Source organism: Paroedura picta, chromosome 2, assembly GCF_049243985.1.
Source record: "Paroedura picta isolate Pp20150507F chromosome 2, Ppicta_v3.0, whole genome shotgun sequence".
NCBI lineage: Eukaryota > Metazoa > Chordata > Lepidosauria > Squamata > Gekkonidae > Paroedura > Paroedura picta.
In genome coordinates this window covers 70,032,028-70,037,985 of record NC_135370.1, presented here as the reverse complement: position 1 = coordinate 70,037,985, position 5,958 = coordinate 70,032,028, and positions in this window count along the sequence as shown.

Below are 5,958 nucleotides of genomic sequence, written 5' to 3'. Positions count from 1 at the left end.
TCCTGGCTTTTGTCTGAAAATGTTGGAACTATCACTCTTCCCTTCTCTACAAAAGCAGAAGCTTTCCCTGCTTTATACCAGCAAACTGCAGACTATTAAATCTTTGTGTGTACCAAAGCATTTATATTTCTTTTAAAGGATTGTTTTAAATATCAAAACTTTTCAATAGTATAATTAGAATCTTCTATAATCTTCTGATATGTTAAAGCCAGATCACAGATGGTTTGGATAAAGGATCTACATGACACTTATGACTTTCCCCCCAAAGCAGCAAGTATCCAACTAGTGAAAGATTTTATTTAGATGCTTATACCTTGCTTTTCTCCCTAACAGAGGGACCTAAGGTAGATAACATTGTTTACTTCTCCAATTTAAAATCACAGCAACCTTGTTAGGCTGAGAGAGAGTAAAGAGCCCAAGGTTATCCATTGAACTTTCACGTCAGCAGGGGAGGCCCCTTCTCCCCTCACACAGAGGGCCTGCCATCCTCTACACCTCTCTCTGGCAGGTTCAGAGTTTCAAGTAGGTCAGGATGTTGCCCCAAAAATGTCTAGAGAATCACAATCATTTCACTTCTCAGATCCTCTCTCCTACACATCAACAGATAGGGTACCCTCCCTTTAAAAACAAGCCTTCACACAACACTTCACAGAATTGTTGGGGTTGGGGGGCAGTCTTTGGTATCATTAGCCATAGTATCATTCTGAATTGTTTGACTCTGGTGGCACTCTCTTGATACCAGTTTATATTTGCTGGAAATATGATTAATTTGGGGTAGGTGTTGTACCTTCATTGGATGGAGCTAAAAAGGTAAAGGTAAAGGTATCCCCTGTGCAAGCACCAAGTCACATCTGACCCTTGGGGTGACGCCCTCTAGCGCTTTCATGGCAGACTCAATACGGGGTGGTTTGCCAGTGCCTTCCCCAGTCATTACCGTTTACCCCCCAGCAAGCTGGGTACTCATTTCACCAACCTCGGAAGGATGGAAGGCTGAGTCAACCTTGAGCCAACTGCTGGGATCAAACTCCCAGCCTTATGGGCAGAGCTTTCAGACAACATTTCTGCTGCCTTACCACTCTGCGCCACAAGACGCTCCTTGGATGGAGCTGCACTCCCCTTAAAAATAGAGATGTGTAGCTTGAGCCCTTTTCTGGATTCACAGCTACCCCTGATGGACTGGCAGCAGTGGTGGTGAGAATCACCTTTAATGGATTTTATCTGAGTATCTGTGGTGCTTCCTGGTGGAAGAATCTGGCAGATGTCCATATTGCACTCCTATGACCTGCTTTATGGGATAACACCTTCAAAAACTATTTGGAAACGATAGATTGCTATGATTCCACAGCCAGAATTTGAGTAGGAAAACATAATATTTCTATGCTGTTTCATTAAGACTCGTTGCCTTTTAATTTCTAGGACCACTCCAAAGTGCTGATTGTAAACTTTAAAGTACTCAGTGGTGCAGGTCCAGAATACCTTACCCAGGCCTATTCAGGTACTGAAATCTTTTTCAGAAACCCACTTTGTGTACCACGCCAGCTTGAAACAGGTGGCCTTCTAGGGTGTCATAGCACAATTATGAAATGTCCTCCCAAGGGAAGTTTGGGTGTGCCTATCTTTGCTACCTGTTCTTGAATAAGAATCATAGAGTTGAAGGGGACATACAGGCCATCTAGTCCAACCTCCTGCTCAATGCAGGATCAGCCTAAAGCATCTATGATAAGTACCTGTCCAGCCAGTGCTTGAAGATGGCAAGGAGCTCACCACCTCCTTAGGCAGTCGATTCCACTGCTGAACTACTCTGACTGTGAAAGTCACCCCCCCCCCATATCTAGCTGGTACTCTGCAGGGCCTGTAAAAGGGAGCTCCTCCACCAGGCATTTGGCTGAGGCTGACAAGACTTAGCACCATTCAGCTGGCCCTCCCAGACACTACAGACATCCCTGAACTCACCTGACCCCCCTGTTTTAAAAATTCTATTGTACTGTTAACTGTCATATTGTTGTTCAATACTGTTGTTACTGTTATGTTATTATTATTGCTATGATTACAATGTATATCCCTATGTTTTATGTAAACTGCCCTGAGCTTTACGGGAGGACGGTATGGAAATAAAATAAAATGAATAAAATAAAATAATCTGGGAAAAAGATTAATTAATTAACTTTACATACCACCCCTCATTGTGACATCTTGGGGCCGTGTACATAGAGCCAGTAAAATAGAACATACATCAACTATTTTTAATAGTAAGAATAGATCATAATATTCATAATAGTCAACATCAAACAACTTGGGAGCATTGAACAGCTTGGTAATTGCAACAATTAAGAGAGGAGAAGACCATGAGCTTGGAGACAATGGGGTGATATAGTTGTCTGACAAGGATGGGTCCAGGATGCAGGGAGGCCTTCTGTCATGGCCTTCAGCCAAAAGCCTGGTAGAAAAGCTCCATTTTGCAGGCCCTATAAATGTTTAATTTCCATCAGGGCCTTGATCTTACTGGGGAGCTCGTTCCACCAGGCTGGGGCCGTGGTCGGAAAGGCCCTGGCTCCTATTGAGGCCAGGCGGAACCCTTTGGGGCCAGGGATCATCAGAGTGGATGGAATGTGTAGCTGTTTGAGGGATATGGACAAGTGGACGATTCTTGAGGTATGCAGGACTTGGACCTCATATGGCCTTGAAGGCCTTCATAGTATGCCCACTCTTCTTGACCCTGAGTAATCTTTTAGTATGCTGAATGTTGTTAGGTTCTTAACTGGGGTGGTTTATTTGTGCAATTCTATATTGCTTTCAGCATGTTATAACCCATTTGGAGGATCTTTTTGACTAGAACGGTGGCCTATAAATATTTTAAATAAATCCTTTACAAATATTTATGTATATTCGTACAAGAGTACATTTCCAACAAGACTTCCCAAATGAAAATAACATATTGCTATGTGGAACTGATGAAAGTGTGACTTTTGTGCAAATATTTTTTGCAAGCTTTTGGTCAGCATTAGCATACATCAGGTATATGATCCTTCATGGAAAAATAAAGGGGAAGAAGAAACTGCATAAAAGAGTGGAGCATAAGATAAATGAATGACAGAATATTAGAGACTGCTCCAAAATATTTTTGATATGGCACTTCAACAGTAATATACAGAATATCAATAAAAAAACAGCTCCATGTCAACCAAATTTTCACAAATTTCAAGGATTTCCTACTGTAGAGGGTGGGCCAGAAAAATACCACTAGATGGTGCTGTTTTCTCAATGGTCTGCACAATTTATTTCAGTTTGCTTCCAAATCTCTTTCATGACCAAAAAGATTATACAGCTAAGCTTTTAAGGAAGGAAATATTCCTACCTCAAAGAGGTAGGAATATTTCCTTCTATGCCAGGATTCCCAGTGGGAATTTCCTACTATGCCAGGATTCCCAGTGGGAATTTAGAAAGGTTCAATCAGCAATAGGATCTGGGCCCAAGTGAAACCCCAAACAAGGCTGGATTTGACAGATAATGAGTTAAACTGACAGGAACAGGGTACTTAACATTTCAAATGAACAAGAATGAAGTTTATACAAAAAGAAATCTGTGACTGGAGGTAAACATAGTGAAATGGGCGATGTAGAATGTCAGCATTTAAGCAGTATAGGCGTGTGGGGAGACTTTCCCCTAGCAGGCTTAGTTATATGTCAATACCACACTCTGTTACAACTCAGGGCACTTCCATACATTCAAAATGTAGCTGGACAGCCTTTGGATGTTGTCGACATATTCAGGCCCCCCCATATGACGTCGGCAACATCCTGACGCTGCCCAGTAGTCGGCACAAAATTTCACCATTTTTAACTTGCAATTTCAGGAACTGAGAAAAGTGGATTTACCAAACCTGTTGAGCAACCAGTGAAAAGAACATATGGAGGGGGAAACGTACAATAGTCTGGGCAGCTTTGTTCCACCCTAGCACCGGCCTCCCTATCCCACACTCCTGGGCAATTTCTTTTTAAAAATGGTGCCACACGCAATGTAATGCATAGGTGCATCCATGTGTGGGTGAGTCTACCAAAACAGAAAACCACCTCACATATAACAATGTAACACAAAGTGAGCATCTGCAATGTTCATGGTTAGGTAAAGGTAAAGGTATCCCCTGTGCAAGCACCGAGTCATGTCTGACCCTTGGGGTGACGCCCTCTAGTGTTTTCATGGCCGACTCAATACGGGGTGGTTTGCCAGTGCCTTCCCCAGTCATTACCGTTTACCCCCCAGCAAGCTGGATACTCATTTTACCGACCTCGGAAGGATGGAAGGCTGAGTCAACCTTGAGCCGGCTGCTGGGATTGAACTCCCAGCCTCATGGGCAAACCTTTGAGACTGCATGTCTGCTACCTTACCAGTCTGGGCCACAAGAGGCTCCTTAATGTTCATGGTTACAGAAATTAAAAAATAACATTTAACAGTTTGTGGTGACATTAATATGTTGGTGGCGAGCAGCAGCAAGCACAGTTATAATTTTTAAAAAAATTTCCACATTGATAGTGCATGGCTGTTCACAAAGGGTTACTTTATTTTTTAGAACCATTGCACATAGCTGTACATCCCTGTTGCAGAGGTTCTTTTGAGTTTGGGGATGGGTGACATGCCAGGTTATTTAAGTTTTATCAGTTCTTATAACAAATTTATTGAAGCCCTTCATCTTGTTTTAAACAATGACTACCATCTATCTGCATTTTAGATATATAGGTGGAGGCTTCAATTGCTGTGGTTTAAGAATTCAATAATCACAGAAATTGGTATTGGATTGGGCATAGAAACCAGCTGCTTTGAGGCTGTGTAAATATTGTTACATGATTATATACAGAGCAGTCAGAAGTTCAGGGGGATCACTGGCCTAGGATGCATTGGCAGAGTGTCAATATACAAAGAGAAGTGAAGAATCAGGCTGCTTCAAAGAATAAAATAGTTTGTTAGAAGAGAAACAGACTTCATACTGAAAGAGAGAAGAGAGAAAGCTAGCTAACTCTCTAACTGCTGTTCTATCTTCTTTCAGTCTGTTGACAAACAGGGAAGAAGTCTCTAGTTGAGCCAATCAGGACACAGAGGAGAGTATTTGAAAAACTTCAGGAAATTCCTATCCTAACTATGCTAAATACACATCTCCTCTGATGCCCCTTGTAGGATTTTCTTCATTTGTGACTGAATCATGCCTACTGCATATCTTGCATATTCCAAAATGATGCTTCCCTTTGGAGAACAGAAAATACTGGAGACTTATGACATTTTTGTAGCATTTACTTTATTTACAAACAAAAGTAGGTCAAAGCAGCCGTACATCAGATCCCCAGATTCCTGAACTCCCCAAGGGGCTTCAGTCAACGTAACGGGCCCCAGACTCCTGGCAAATGGAAAACCCACTTCAATCCCCAAACAGCTACCACTTCTGCTGCTGGGTTCCCTGGACTCTACAATAGGCTACAGCTGAACCCTGCAGATTGCCTTAGAGTATTTGCAGATATCATGGGAGGATGGATGCTACTAGTACTCCTCTTGCTGCTGTTGGGCTCCAAGACTTGGGGGGTGGGTGGGGGAACAGAATGAGTGGGTGGATGGGGACAGCAAAATATATTGACTATGATTGGGAGGAAGGTGTCTAGTTCCTATATGGTGTAAACTAGTTGAAGAATCCAGCTTCTTAAGCACAATAATTAGTTACTTTGGTGCACCATTTTTGGTGACTTACCTTTGAGATGATAACTCTGGAGAGAAGGGGAAGGAAGTTCTGCAAGGAAATGCAGAAATGTGGGCCACACAAAACTCACCCTTCTTGTGCAAAAAACCCCGTACTTAATTCCAGTAATTGCCAAACATGTGTGTCATTTGTATATCTCATGTCAATATCATCAATATCAATATCTTTAAACCACCCGCGGCGCCATGGGCTCCGCGGACTAAATAAAGCGGTAAGGG